The sequence below is a fragment of the Talpa occidentalis genome, unplaced genomic scaffold, assembly GCF_014898055.3.
Source record: "Talpa occidentalis isolate TD23 unplaced genomic scaffold, MPIMG_talOcc4v2.1, whole genome shotgun sequence".
Taxonomy (NCBI): domain Eukaryota; kingdom Metazoa; phylum Chordata; class Mammalia; order Eulipotyphla; family Talpidae; genus Talpa; species Talpa occidentalis.
Genome location: NW_026555331.1, coordinates 106,479,911 through 106,496,245, shown reverse-complemented (window position 1 = coordinate 106,496,245; position 16,335 = coordinate 106,479,911). Strand labels below are relative to the sequence as shown.

Below are 16,335 nucleotides of genomic sequence, written 5' to 3'. Positions count from 1 at the left end.
TTTATCTCGTATGAATCTGTGTCAGTTCCCATCTAAGTATTTAGATGCAAGTGTGAAATGAAAAGATAACTAGTTGTTTTTGGTTTTTTTTTTTAGTTATCTGCCATTTAGTTTAGTGACTTCACTTGTAGATAATTTGACTCCCTGATACAGCCAGATTTGTCATATTTAAATTTATGTGATGGTTATGATATTCTTTTCAAAATAAAGTTTCTTTGGGAAATAATTGGGTTTACGAAAAATTCTTAAAGCCCCAGTTTCTTTAGCTTTCTAGATTTTTTTAAACTATTCTAGGTTTTATGTCAAAACTAAATGAGGAAGATGAACAGATAGTGGGATGAGAGGGGTAGGAGTGACACTTTCAATGTGCTTTAATTACCTGCTCTGTTTAAATATATTTATAGTGAAAGCTGTGGGTTAGTTTAAATTATCTTGAAATAAGCATTAAACCTTGAGAAATAATTAAGGTAAGTTTTAGTAATAGAAACAGTATGTGGTTTTTGTATTTTGGGGAGGAATGGGAGTTAGCACTATTGTTTTTTATTGTATTATTTTTTATTGAGATAATGTTGGTTTACAACACTATAGATGATTCACAGGTACAGGTTCACACCTTTTCAGATATATATTATCACACCACACCTACCACCAAATTAGTACTATTGTTTTGTTTCGGGATTGTATTATGTGGCACAGGTGGACATTGTGATGATTATGCCCACCAAGTAAACTATTGCTGTGATATGCCTTATGTGATTTAATGAAATGCTGGGTTGTCATAAAAACAATAAGAAACAGTGATTTCTGATTCAGTTGGGCAATTAATCAGAAAATGCCTTTTGAAAATCAATTTTTACTTCTCTTTTTTATGGTTCAGGATATTGCTGACATCTGTAATGCTATTTAGATATCAGCATGATATCTCTTCCCATTGAATTGAGTCTATGGATGATTTCTCAGTGTTTGGCAACTGCAAGAGGAAAAACTTGGAGAAATGTTATGGGACAAATACTTCTCTCACCCGTCTATTAAAAAAGCAAATTATCATTGGAATAATAACCTGGAAAAAGACAGCAAGGAATGTATTTTTCAGGATGTAGAGCACTTGGACATAAGGGTTTCTTGTTTAGTTTTGCTTCTTACCCACTTTAGCTTGAGTTAAAATCTAAATTGTCCATCGTGATTATAAAGTCACATGCTCACTTGAAAATATTAAAATTATAGTACTTCTATCTCTTAAAAGCTGTAGTATTCTCTGTGGAAGGATTTGCAAATTTTCTTTAGTATACTGAAGTTCACACATGCTTACATATGGGTTTAGAATCTTATTTGAAGATAAGTTCCTTCCTCTCATTTCTTTTTTTAAAGATTTATGTATTTTTATACAAGAACTGGGGTATAGGTCAGAGGCGTGGGAGGGTGAAAGGCTTCACCAGAGACAGAGCGGGGAGCAGAACAGGCAGACAGACCGAAAGACATTACTAAGGGGAGCTGCGGGTGAGACAGGAGAGGTCTGCCGCGCCATGTGGGTATCTCCCTGGCAGGCCGGGAATTGAATACGCACTGCAGAGGCTGCGGACAGCTTCACAGCACTGTGCTCGACCTGCTGTGCCACCGGGGAGGCCCAAGTTCCTTCCTCTCTTTAAAATATTGCTTTGGGCCTTCCCTAGTGGTACAGGGGGTTAAATCTCAGCACTGTGAAGCCACAGCCACTGAAGCACTATTTCTATCCCCTGGCCAGGGAGCTGACCCACATGGTGCAGCAGACCTCTGCTGTCTCACCCTCTGCACCCCTCAGCAGTGTACTTCTTTCAATCTCTCTGTTCTGCTCCCCACTCTGTCTCTGGTGAATACTCTCACTCCCTCCGCTGCTCCCAACATCTGGCCTACACCCCAGCTCTTGTATGCATAAATAAATCTTTTAAAAAGTATGTTGCTTTGCCTCTGCTTTTGGCTTTGCTTCTGCTACCTCTGGTTTCTTGATCCAAGCAATAACCTTAGCAGACATTTGGTTTCATAGCTTAACCATCAGATACAATGAGAGGTACGTTATGGTTACTAACGGTTGCAAAATTATAGCAGCAATTTGCATTTCAGTGGTAGAAGAATTACATGGAATGTGTTAAAGGTACAGATTCCCAAATCCTTTCTGCAGAGATTTGGATTAATTCTTGGGTTGGGCCCATGAATTTGCATTTTAACCCACTTGCTAGATGATCTGATGCAGGTGGTCCAAGAACATTAATTTGAATGATAATCAATTTCACTAATTTTCTGCCCTTAAATATAGTCTCCTATATTTTTCTCATCTACGAATACTCTTTCTTATAGTCTAGATAAGTTGTATGGCAATGCCATTTTCCCCTGGTTAGAGACTTTTAATGACTCTGAATTCTAACTGCAAAAAGTTACATGGTACATAAATATGTTTTTGTTAATCTTTTTCCTACCAGAAGAGAGAAAAGTACTCCACACTTTTCCAGAATATCGTCTATATTATTTTTTCAGAATTATCTGCAACCTACCCCTCTATAAGTGGAGGGTTAGGAAAAAAATAAAACTATCCTCTTGGAAAATACAGATGTATATAAGCATTTATATATAAACACTTAAATATATAAAATATGTGTATATTAATGTATAAACTATATTCTGCTTATGTTTGTAGATATCTTATCTATCTAGTGTTTTGTACTGAAGAAGTCATTGAAATATTCTCCCTAGTACATGATTTCACTTCTCTGAAAAGTTGTCTTTATCATGCAGTCAAATTTCTTTTTTGTCAATTTGGAGTCTGTCATTCTATACTTTGCCCACATCTTTGTGTTTAACTTATAACTTAAGTAAAATCTTCTAGTAATTCTCCATGTAAAACCAACAGTAATCGTTTTACTCCCTCAGTTTGTGGTTTACTGGAGGGATTCGTGGCTCATCTGGTATTAAAGATTCTTGTTAAGGAGAAGCTGGAAGATGCAGGGAGATCTGCAAGCGTATAGAACACTCTGGATTCTTTTGTTTACCAGCTCTTTGTGTTCCTGTACTAATAAAACCTCTGGCATAAAGTAGATAACTTTAGTGGGTATGAGTCAGCCAATAATACACAAAGCCAATCTAAGTGCCTGTGAGCTAGATGAACATCAATTTTGTTTTATGATCTAAAAACAAACGACATCTTTTGATTTAGCTGTAAGCCTCCTGAGTTCACAAACTGTAAATTCACATTACTGATTATTGATCTAGAAGATATTGGTTATGACAGGTACCAATTTAAATCAATAAACATCTCTTTAATAACAACAACAACAAAAACCAAATGACATGAATGTTGAGGTTTTTCTCTAAAATTCAGAGTTAAGTGAAGAGTATCCCCTTGGTCTCTAGTTAACAGCTAAATTATATCCCACTTGGGGATATCTGGGAATTCACAAGTCATTTCATTAATTTGAAATTCCATACTGCAATAGAATAAGGACAATTTCCTCTCCAGTAAACAGTTGCAGTGAAAACAGGTCATGCACAGTATAAATTGAAGTATTGAGGAACAGTTTTCATTATTATAAAGAATGAAGTAGGATAGGAAGAACACTTGGGGCTTAATTCCAATTTCTTATAACATTTTCTCATTCATTTGTTAGACTTACTTTGCCACAATGCATTTTACATCAATATAACTCTGAATCTTATTTTTATATCTGGTTAGGCGACTAAGACTTCATAGTGTTCAACCACATATTAGAGGCTCTTTCTCACTTTGTTAATGTCTCCTGAAATTGTTGTGAAGTTATTTTGTGCAGACTACGTCCTGTTTAAGACATTCTAGATTTTTTAATTAATTCTGAAGTTAGTAGCTAAATTTTGTTAAATGGGTAATTATACTTCTGCAGAGTAATCAAGAGGAAGAGGAATACCGATCCAGATTTGCCTTAAAATAAGAGGCAACATTTTCTTTTAGGAAAAGTGGGAAGAACTTAAAAAGGATTTGTAACAAAAATCAGGAAGCCTACTAAAATTAATTGATCCTTACTTTAAGACTGAATAATAAATCAACTCTGCTGCTTGGATTTTTTCCTAATATTTTGGTACCATTGCAATAATTAGCTTCAGCACTATAAATTTGTTGTCACTTACCTATCTCTGAGCCAAGCAATGGTTTTTTGAGGTCAAGATTGTATTTTTGTATGTAATGAACATATAGTACAATGATTACTTTTAAAGTTCAATAAACTGTGCAAACATCACTGTAGTCAATTTTAGAATGTCTTTATCAGTTCAAAAAGAAAACCCCAGAACCATTAACAGTCCATTAGTTTCCACTTTCCCACACTTCCTAAGCAACCACCAATTTACTTTCTCTCTTTTCTTGCCTAATGTAGACATTTTCTAATAATTCTTTCTTTCTTTCTTTTTATTTTTTTTTTTTATAGAGTCATGTTTTGTTTGTTTGTTTGTTTGTTTGTTTTGTTTATACAAGCACTGGGTACAGTCAGAAGCACGGGAGGGTGAGAGAACTCACCAGAGCCAGAGCGGGGAGCAGAGCAGGCAGAAGGACCAAAGTACACTGCTGAGGGGAGCAGCGGGCGGCAGGAGAGGTCTGCACGCCATGTGGGACCCTCACCGGTGGCTGGGGATCGAATAGGCGCTGCGGAAGCTGCTGGCAGCTTCGCAACCCAGCGCTCTACCGCTGCGCCACCAAGGGAGGGCCCTAATAATTCTTAAAGTTCAATTCTTTCTACATATTCAAAGTGAAGATAAATCTGAGACATTCATTTGATAGTAAAATGGTTTCTACTTATATTTAAAAAAAAGAAGATGATGCTTTTTGAAATTCAAAGTGAACCAGACATAGATTTTAGTTATAAGGGATAAATCACTCTACAAAAAGTCAAATCTTTTGCACATGGAAGAGAGAATAAGTGGCATAAGGGCTTAGCTTATGAGTAAGGAGAGAAAGTCAATGGAAAGGAGAATAAAGAATAATCAAGAAAATAAAAACTAAAATATTTCCATATATCTAAATTATTCTTAGTTTCCTGAAAGTCTAGTTATTGTCCCAACATAAAAACAAAATAATACCAGTTTTCTGGTCTTCCATGGAAAATAGAAGAGCACCTAAAACAAAATACTCTTTCTTTAGAGTCAGAAATTTTGTACATTCTCCTGATAGGTGGAATCAGGGTGGACCCCAAATTCACCTTATCTCACTTGAGCTGTGGTGTTAAAATTGCGAATATAAGAGGCTCAACTTTTACAGTTCTGGATAAGCTTTTATTTACTAAAAGGTGGCTTCAGATGTCACTAGAATATTAAAAACAGGCCCAATTTAAAAACTATATCTACAATGAGGTGGACCTTTTCCACATAAATCAACTGAGGAAAAAAAATATCAGGCAGAAAGGATCAGGTTGAAACGCCCTAGTCTGGTCAGAGAATCCTTTAATCTGCTCTTTGATGACCATAAGACCAAGTCTCAGCAATTCCCCTTTAAAGCAAACAGTTGGCAAAACCCAGAAATGACTCCTCAAGGAAGCATACATAATTGTTTTTAAAACCAGGTTAGAAAATTCATGTACTCTTGTCTTTTATAAAATAAAATATGTCACTGAAATGACATATTTGAATAATTAAACTTAGGAACTCGTCACCTACTTATAATGAATAGGGATTTTACTTTTTGCCAAAATACAGCTATGGTTGTCTAAATTACATATCCAAAAGGCTTTATGAATCTTTTAAATAGTAAAAATAATTTTAAACTATTTCTAATGCTTACAAGCTCTTTGTGTAGGTTATACTCAATAAAAGTAATAATTCTGTAAATTGACTTAACGACAGTCACAAGGTTTGTTTCTATGGTAACCAAATTCAAAAAACTAACCTCTTAAACATGGTTGTCATAGATTAAAGGAGGTGGCTGCCCATATTTGACGATTGCTTTTCTTTTTCATCTTTCCATGGCTTTTCTGTCAGCTTCTTTGGTTCTCATAAAATTACATACAAGACAGTTATGCAGGCTTTTTAACTCATATGCGAACATCTAATTCACATACTATTGTATGACACTCATCCCCATGAGACATGCCCAGTGACAGATCTTTTCTTCCTGCTACACTAAGCTAAAAGAAACACTAAGTAGAAAGGAACAGTATACAATGTGTTCAATGCATTTTTCAATTACACATGTACTTAACTGCCTCAAAATCATTGAATAGGATACTTTAGATAATAACATTGGTTAGAAAGTCAAAATTATGGTCAATAATTTTTAAAATAGTCCAGGTTTGAGTAATCCTCACATTTGGATTATCACTCAAAAAATGATCATATTTTAACTTGTATACATTCTCAAAGTGCTAGATCAATAAAAAAGACTCAATAGCAGGTGGTGTTGGAGTTATAGAGAACCTGGAATTCTCACATATTGCTGGGAAAATATAACACCATTCTGGAATATAGTTTGGCAGCATCATGTAATTTTAAATATATACTTGTCATTTGATTCACCAATTCCACTCTTAAATATTTATCCAAGAGAAATGAATACTTACATTCACACAGAGAAGTATAGATGAATATTGGTAAGAAATTTATTCATAATTGCCTGAGCTTAAAAGACTGATATTAGTCACTGTGGTAGACGCTGAGTGAAACTTCCCAAAGTGGTTTGCAGACAGCTGCTAGCTCTCAAGAGATGCAGCTTCTTCATGAGATGCAGAGGGTCAGCTTTGCTGAGGGCATGCCTTTCCGAAAGCAATGCACTTCTCTTGACTAAGCAAGGTGGCCATTTTGACTCCATGCGGGACATTCTGATGGGTAGCATTTGCTCTTAAGCTCTCTACTAGAGCTGACAGTTTGTTGGGTCTGCACTGCAATTCAACTTCTTCATCTTCCCAATCCTGTTTCTACTCCCTTCCACATGTATTGATCCCTAAGAACCTCTTACATTCAAATAATATCTCACTGTGTGCTTCCAGGGAATCTGGCCTGTGATGGATATCCAACTCAAACCTTCTCTCCACTGAATGACCACTTTCCACTGGTGCTAGGTCATCTTTCATTCTTACAGGCCAGGCTAAGTGATTACCCACGTTCTGAATAAAACACAAGTAACTAGAATTATATGTGAGTATGTACTAATAACCCAAAAGTGGGGGGTATATGAAAAAATACAGTTCTGACTTTTTTAGACCGGTCAGGATCAAATATTTTAGTTTTCTCATTACATTTGTTTTCACATTATTGCTTGTAAAGAAAGTCAGAAATGTTTCCATAGTGCAGAGGATTAGAGGAGATTTTATGAATATCTCTACATGATAATACACAATACCTGAAATCCACTTTCTCTCCCACCCCATCCTTTTTTAAAATGTTATTTATTTTTTTAAAGATTTATTTATTTATACAAGAACTGGGGTACAGGTCGGAGGTGCGGGAAGGTGAGAGAATTCACCAGAGATAGAGTGGGGAGCAGAACAGGCAGATGGAGCAAAGACACTGCTGAGGGGAGCAGTAAGTGTGACAGGAGAGGTCTGCCTCACCATGTGGGTTTCTCCCCGGTAGGTCAGGAATCGAGCCTGCACTGCAGAGGCTGTGGACAGCCTCACAATGCAGTGCTCAACCCACTGCACCACTGGGATGCCCCCCTTTTTTTAATATTGAAAAAAGAGTAACTTGCCTACCTCTGTGTAAAATAAAAAGAAATTCAGTGTGTTTGCTTATTAACTCTTAAATATCTTAACAAGGCTAGATGGAGTATAGTTGTTACTTTAAAACTTTTTTCCCCATTGAAGCTAGTTTATACAAACCTTGTAATTTTACCTTCACCTAAACCTCACATGATGATAGAGGCCAATGATTCAAACTCTTATTGATATTTCTTGATGTTCTCTAAATTTCTTGTGCTATTCTGTTCCCATCCCTCTATTTGTGGTGCTTGGACAGTGGTACGTCTGTCTTTAAAATATAAAGCTAAGACAAACTGTACTTTACATTTGCTACTACTTAATAAACATTAATAATATAGCAACTTCTTCATGCGGACATCAGGGAAAACAGGCCCCTCTATCTTCATCTGTTCCTAAGTTGCTGGTCCCAAAGCCCTGTGATTAGATAGGGGACATGACAACAGGCTTCAGAGATTTCAGCCAACCAGATAGGGTGGGCAGGTTCCCATCTCTGAGTTCCCTGAAGTCATCAAGAGTGTGAGCATCATCTTTTTCCTGAAAAAATGACACACCATGGCTTCATGAAGACATAGAATTGGATTTGCTTGTCTAGGAGTGGTGACTTGCTGGGAGCCTTTAATCTGAGCATTTAAAACGGTGTTTCTCAGACTTTAATGTGCGAAAGAATCAGCCAGAAAGCATGACAAAATCCCTGGCCCCAGCCCCAGAGACTCTGAATTCAGTAGATCTGGGCCAGGGCCCAGGAACAAGCCTTCTAGGAATTTCTAATAAAGATAATTTAAACTCATTGGGCTACAGTTTCCCTGTTGAGACTAAATGCATTATAAGGCCCTTTTGTGCCCCTGAATCTATACAACACAGTATCTGCACTGATTCCCTTAGCCTTCTCCCACTATCCACTCACATGGCAAATCACAAGCACAAGCATAACATTCAAAAGACATGAAAAAAAAATCTTCCCTCCCTGCTTGTAGTCACTCAGTTCTCCTCCATGGTGGCAACTATGATCGGTTTTTCATGTAACCTTTTAAAGATATTATATGAATTTGAACATGAATACAGGCATATGTATTTTTCTTCCCACAAATGATAGCACAGTTTTTTGCACATGGTTTCCCTCTTCACCTCCCCCCTCAGCTTAATATAGGTAGGAAATCTTTCATATCAGTACACAGATACAGATCTTCACTTTTTTAAATAGCTGGATAGCATTCCGTTGTATTGATGGTCTATAATTTATTTGAATGGTTCTATTAAAGAACAGTTGTTTCCACTCTTTGCCAGCACATACAATATAGCATTGGATGACCTTGTCTCATATCATTTCACACTCAGTATATGTGTAAGAGAAATCCCAGGAGTGGGATTCTTAGTTATTTTCAGAAATATTGCAAATTTTCCTCAGTGGAAGTCATAAAACATTTTTGCGAATCTGACAGGTGGAAAAGGCTATCTTGCATATTTAATTTTAAAGCTAGGTGAGCTTGACTATCTTTTCATGTACCTGAGCAGTATTGCATTTATTTTCCTGTGAACTCTCTCTTCATATCTTTTGAGATGATTTTAATAATTTATAAAAGGTATAGTCTGTTAACAGACAGATGGTCATATCCTGACCAATGTGACCTTGATGCTCTCTCTCTAACACACACACACACACACACACACACACACACACACGATACACACCTGTCACCTGTCTGTAGATTTATTAATCCAGTTATGGAATCTTAGCGTTGTTACTTGCTGTGCGACCTTGGGCCTGTTACTTAACCTCTTTGGGCCTCGATGTCAAGGCATAAGGTTTTTTCAACATGTTACAGAACGACACCTTTAAAACCAGGGAGTTAAAAAATAAATAAATAAATAAAACCAGGGAGTCAACAAAGTACAAGACTCGCTTCTCCCTCCGGGAAATCTTGCAGCAGGTGGGGAGGCCCGCGCCTAGCAACCAAACGGTGGAATCCGAGAGAGGCGCGGGGAGAGCGGGACCAGCCTCCTTAAAGCTCGGGTTCTCCCTTTGGAGAGAGCCATGTTCAAGAAATAAAAATCGAGCAAATAAGGAGCCACTTTCTGTGGCGCGACCCGCGCTTTCAGTCGAGTCTGGGGTTCCCCGGCGCCCTTCCCTACCAGACCGAGGGCGGCGCTGTGGCCCTGGCGGCCCAGACGCCGCGGGTGCGGGTTGCCCTGGGGGCCCGGGTGGGGGGGTGGCGGGGTGGGCCCCGCAGTCACGTGATCAGGGCCAGCTGTTAGGTGGGGGCGGCGAGACTGAGCGCCCGGAGTCTGGGGAGGGGGCAGTGCCCGACGGCCGCCTCCACCACTGCAGCAGCAGCCCCCGATGTCTCTGCAGTAACCGCGCGCAGAGCAGCACCCGCGCGCGCGGCGGCCGCGGCATCAGCACTGCAGAGCCCAGCCCGGAGCCCGCCAGCCGGCAGGTGAGTCGCGGCGGGCACCGACTGGAGCGCGGGGTGTCTGCAGCCTCTACCCCCGACCCCCCGCTCCCACCCCGAGGGTTTCAACCCATCCGCCATCTCGGTCTCCAGTGCCTCGTGGCATCCCGCTGTCCCTCCGCAACCGTGGGCAGCGCTACGGCAGGCGGAAACAAGCGGTGCCAACTCGGGCAGGCGGAGGTCTGTGGGGTTCAGGAAAAAAGTGCCCTCGGTCGGGGTCGGGGGTGACACAAGCTTGTGGGTTGCAGGGGCGCGGGAGATGGACTACCCTCCCGGGGGCACAGGCACTGCAGCCTGGTTGGAACCTGCTCCCAGTCTGCACACCCAGCCCTAGCCTTCAACTCATCTTTTGAACTCGCGTAATCTCTCCGGCTGCTTTCCCTGTGTTTCCTTCTAGCGGCCAAGTTGCTGCCTCCTAGGGTGTGTGCGTGTGCTCCCCCATCTCCGCCACCCCTCGGGCTGCTCCCGGGGTTCAGGGTTTTTTCCTGTGCAGCGTGGGTGGCCAAGCGGGCCTGTCACCTTCTGGGGAGGTAGTGCACCTGCGGGCTCTCGGCGATCATGGCTGCCTGGTGGGCCCGCCGCCCTTGACCCGGCTCTGCCCCGGCGTCCATCCGGTCGGCGATGGCAAATGGTGACCCAGGGATTGCCCTCTTCTTAAGGGCTAAAGCGCGGTCTGTCGCTGTAGTGTACACGGGCCGCAGGACTTGACACAACTTCCCCACAAATCGCCCCTGGGGCGGTTCTCAGAGCTAGAAGGATGATCAGGTCAGGTTAACCCGAAGACACCGGGTACGGGTTGGTGAAATGCGCTCCTGTATTTCTGAGACGGTAATTTCCTTCAATTTACCTTTGCGTGCAAGGCTCGCTTGTCTGCTTGGGCGCGGATTATTTGACTTTATTGCTGGTGGGGTCTGAGAAGAATGTGATCTGGTAAGCTGAAGGGAAGCCTGAACTTTAGAGAATTGAGGAGAACTAGAATTTAGGGATAGAAATGACACATTTAAGGAAAGTGTCATTTGCTGTGACTCAAAAATGATAGGATTCTATTAAATAATGCAATCATTCAGGATTTGCTGTTTAATTCTGGCTTGTCAGTGTCTTGAATTTCTTGTGTGTCCAGCTTCCAATGTTGTGTGTGTGCATGTGTGTGTGTGTGTGCGCGCCTGCCTACTGTGTTCCAATCCTGATCTGAAGATGCACGAGTTGCAGAGGAAGCTTATGTTAATTCAAGATGGCAGCATGATAAATCAGGCCAGCAGAAGCAGCACAAACCACAACTAGCATTAGCTGCCCCCTGACATAAGCCTGTGTGAGAGAATCTGGGAGAGGCAATGCTTTCCTGGGTGTCTGCAGCCAGCCCCAAGAGATAGGAAGTGATTCTTGCAGCAGAATAGATTTTAGGGTGTTGCAAGGTCCTGGGGAGGTTAAGTGGGCAGTTTGGAGAGCTATTATTATTTTCTCTAACTTATCAAAAACTGGTGCAAAGACGTAGCTAAAACTCTGGGATATTGTTCTGATTTTCTCCATGCTTCAGTAGAGTTGATGTATGTGACTGCTGAGGTCTATTTGATGCATAATTTCAGTGTTGTTTTGTGCATACAAATGGCTGCTAAAGGGATGAGTATCTAGTGTAAACGTCATCCCAGAACAGTACACATAACAAGCATCAGGTTATTATAGCAAGTTTTATTGGAAGAACAGATTTAATACCTTGGTTCCAGAAAATGATCAGTTCTTGAAAGGTGACTCATTTAAGGATTTTTTTAAAAAAATAAAACAACCTTTCTTTCCTGTTTCACGGCTGTGCTGCCAGCCATCTTCTCTTTGAGGAAAGAGGAGTTGCATGAGGAGGCAAGTGCTTCAGGGATAATGGAACAGAGGAAGATTAGTGCAAAGGTCAGGATTGGCAGAGCTGGAAGCAGCCTGAGAAAGCACTCTGCTGTCAACCCCCCCTTTTCAGCCTGGGAGCTGAATGCAGCAGAGTGAATGGACAGCCCAAAGCCATATAGCTGGTTGGCAACTGGCAGAGAGAACTGCAATCCAGGACTTGAAACTCCACAGTTCTGAGGAGCAGATGCCACCTTTTAAAGCTGGAGGGGGGAGGGCAGACCCTTCATTATTAGGATGGCAACAGTTAGAGCAACTTGACACCAAACTGTAATATGAACTAGGAGATTTATAACTACATAAAGTAAATCATATATTTCAGTTTTCTTATTCAAGCCCATTTGTCTTCTTAATCTCACCTCCACATTTTCCAGTGACTAGATTACTTCTATATTTAAGCATCAAAACCATCATATTAGGCAAAATCTTTGAGGTGAGAAGTGCATTATTTTGTTAAAAAATTAGTTGTACCTGTTTGTGGAGCACCATTAGGTTAATTTCTTTTCAAAAGAAACCAAAGTAGGACATATAATCACTTTTGATTGTATCTAATTTTAGTTGAGAGTAAATAACAATCCTATTTAAAAATAACTTCCAGGCAGCACTGATGACAGTGGCTTTTTCTAGAATTTGAATTTGAATTCGCCAAATCATCCCCAGATCTATTAAAGCAGAACTAGAAGTTGTGCACCTGATAGTGTTCTGCAGATTTGGTAAGGACATGGAAAGTATTTCTTCTGGGCATTCTGTACCTTTAATTCTGTCATCTGCAGAGGAAGGTGGACTGGTTGCTGAGAGTGGGGAGAATAATTTGAGATGGTGAAGCAGATAGCCGCTAGGTTTGGACAGGTATGTTGAAATGAAGACAGATGCAGATGCAGATATCACATGTGCTATTTAAAAAAATCTCTCATTAGAGCGTGAACTTCAGATTCATTCACTTAAATTTCCCTGATGTACCAAAGATATTTAAAATTACAAGTTTTTTAAAATCCAGAAGCACATACAATTTGTGTTTGTTGAAGAATAATTAAAATTATAAAGAAGCCTAAGTTATATTTTTAAAATCACCCATGATTCTTTTGTCCAGTAAAATCAGTCACTTTGAATGTCTGGGACCATTAACATTGGAGTAAGAACCTAGGTCTGTGCTGTCCAATTAGTAGCTACCAGCCACAAGCCATATGTGGCTAGTGAGCATCCGAAATGTGGCTAGTCAAAATTGAGAGGCTTTGTGAGCATTAAATACACACCAGATTCCAAACATTTATATAAAAAATAGAATTTAAAAGATTGCAATAAATTTATGCTGATTGTATATTAAAATAATACTTTGGATATATTGGGGTCAAATAAAATATGTTATTAAAAATAATTTCAGCAACTCTCTTCCCAAGACTGCCCGCCTGTGTCTATCCAGGCATCTTTTAATGAACCTGTCCCTTTCAAATATAGATCTCTGTCTGCCTATGTCTATGCAGGCCCCATCTCCTCTCTTTTTTTAAATTTAATTAACATGCCCTTCTGAATATAAAAAATAAAAGTAATTACACCAGTTTCTCTTTACTTTTTAAGATGTGGCTACTAGAAAACATAAAGTTACACATCTTCCATTATATTTCTGTTGGACTGTATTGATCCAGGACATTAACAGATAGTGGAGGTTGGTTGAAGCATGTGATGGTTTTCATGGAACTGGCCACATAGGGAGTGAAAACTTCAGCAGAATCTTGGTGGGGGGAGATAGGATGAATGGAGAAGGATTGCAAGGAAAAGGTATTTAGGGATATTTTGCAGATGGAAAGGGCAACTCTAGAGTGGGTTGGGACTGCTGGGTTATCAGAGTTATGAATCAAATAGAGTATGTGTTAAACCAGGGTTGGAAGTCAATGGAATTGGGGTTGGCAGCTGTTGTGGTGGTGGGACAGTCACCAACAGGGTCAAAGGGCAGATGGACTGGACTACACAGAGCACTGGAGAGCAACTCCAACCATTCTGATAGGTGGGTTCCACTAACACATCACTCATACACAGAGAGGTCTCCAGGCTGACGGTCAGGCAATCTGGGTCTGAGCTCTGGTTCTGCATCTAATTAGGCTGTAACTGAGCACGTCCCTCAGCAAGGAACTCATCAGTCTCCTTTTAAAAATGGGATGGGATGAACGAGAGTTGTTTACCAACTCTAATGTGGTTTCAGTGGGGTGAAATATGGCATATTAAAAAACACAATGGATTATAAGAATTTTACATTAATTTCTCACAATAATATACACCGAGATATCTCTTATTTCTACAATTATGCATACGAGGACAACAGAGAGAGCAACCTTCTTCTGGTTCTAACAACATAATTGCTCTAACATTTAATTTTTTTGAGTGATAATAATTTTTTGGACTAGGAGTGAGGTAGATATCTGGAAAGATATTTGGACTAGGAGTGAGGTAGATATCTTTCCTCCTCTTGCATCACAAATAGTCAATTACTCTAATATCATTTCTTGTGTAATATACCTTCTCACCTTGGTTTCATATTTAGCCTTCATTATATACTTATTTGGTATTTTGGTATATTTTTGGAGTCTCTACTCTGTTAATCTATTATTGCATTGGCCTCCCTGGTGGTGAGAGGGGTTAAGATGCAACCTATGAAGCTATCTGCAGCCACTGCAGCATGAGTTTTATCCCTGCCCAGGGAGCTACCCACATGGCACAGCAGACCTCTCCTGACTTGCCCACTGCTCCCCTCAGCAGTGTATTTCAGTCAATCTGCCTGTTCTGTTCCCCACTCTGTCTCTGGTGAATCCTCTCACCCCCCACACCTCTGGCCTGTACTCCAATTCTTGTATGCATAAATAAGTAAATTTTTAAAAAAATAATCTATTATTGCACCAATATTGAACTGTTTTTAATTCTTGAATTAAATAATAGAATTAATATTTAAATAAGCAATATTTAAAAATAAGTAATTAATGAAATGTTTAATAATGATATTTATTAATCAATGACTCCATGGATTAATTTAGGGAAGACTGACACATCTGAATAGGATTAGGTCTTGCTAGCAAAGAACAGGAATTCTCCTTGCTCTTCATATCTTTTCTTATGTCCATATAGAGGCCTACAGTTTCCTTCTTAAGGATTTGCAAATCTCTTTCCAGTAAACTTGTCAGAAAATAAGCAGAATCCCTATAAGAGAACTATAGAAATCTATTGATAGACTTAGAAAAAAGCTCCAAGAGATGCTTCCTGTCCTTGGTTGGGAAGGATGGGTTAAGGGCAGCCTGGTAATTGAACATTTTGGAGTCTGGATTTTTACTCTGGTACTTTCTTATTTTTTTTAAGATTTATTTATTTTTATACAAGAGCTGGGATACAGGCCAGAGGCACGGGAAGGTGAGAGGATTCACCAGAGACAGAGTGGGGAGCAGAACAGGCAGACGGACCGAAAGCACTGCATAGGGGAGCAGTGGGAGAGACAGGAGAGGTCTGCACGCCATGTGGGATTCCTGCCGGCTGGCCTGGAGTGAACCCACGCTGCAGAGGCTGCGGACAGCTTCAAAGTGTGGCGCTCTACCCACTGTGCCACCCAGGAGGCCCTATTCTGGTACTTTCTTATTAGATGACCCTGCATAAGACATAATACTCAGTTTTATCATCTTTTCAATACTAACGTGATGTGGTTATTGTGAGGATTAAATTTTTATATATAGCTGAGTTATTATATATATCTGTATATATAGCCTAGTATGCTTTTAAATTAATGCTTAATATTCTAACATGTTAGCTTTTATGATTTTGGTCATTGTAATTAACCCATCAGTCGAATCTATAAAGCCAGTATAATTCTAAAGCCAGTGGGACTCTGAAAATATTTTGTCAATTTTTTTAAAAGTTCAGTTCAACTTGGGAAGCAAACGGATGGAAGAGTCAATAAACATAGAAAGGAATTATTGTGGTGAAGTAGAACATACATTTGTTTTATCTCTGTTGAAGATCAGCCAAAACCCTCTAGTACTGTGTACCTGCCCCGCATTAGGTGGCATATCTGTTTCCATCATTCTGTTTGTCTCTTCTACCCTCATGCTCATACCTACCCACAGTCTAGGCATATAGCGAACATCTCAGTAACTCCTAGGGGTGGTTAGTTAGAAAGCTCTTGTCAGTGGAAGGGATGACCATGGATTCCTGTTCCCTTTGTGACAGGTGAGTTATCTGATATAAGAAAGCAAGAAATGATATACATTCACCTGTATTTCTCCTTCAGAAGTGCTCAGCATCATCAGCACCCCCACCAGTCTGGCATGGTGATATGCTGA

The 16,335-nt window shown here is 39.9% G+C and overlaps 1 protein-coding gene across 3 annotated transcripts in view; it reads left to right on the top strand.

The window, feature by feature from the left end:
* The first annotated feature begins 9,980 nt into the window (after window positions 1–9,980).
* The window catches only part of SCRN1 (secernin 1), a 56,985-nt gene continuing 50,630 nt past the window's right edge, over window positions 9,981–16,335 (top strand). For 2 of the 3 annotated variants that reach the window (XM_037509775.2, XM_037509766.2), the window contains exon 1: window positions 9,981–10,117. The gene's annotated coding sequence lies outside the window, so the exon portion shown is untranslated. Of the gene's footprint in view, window positions 10,118–10,893; window positions 10,961–16,335 lie in introns of those variants that run through there. The other variant, XM_037509771.2, reaches the window with a different exon arrangement.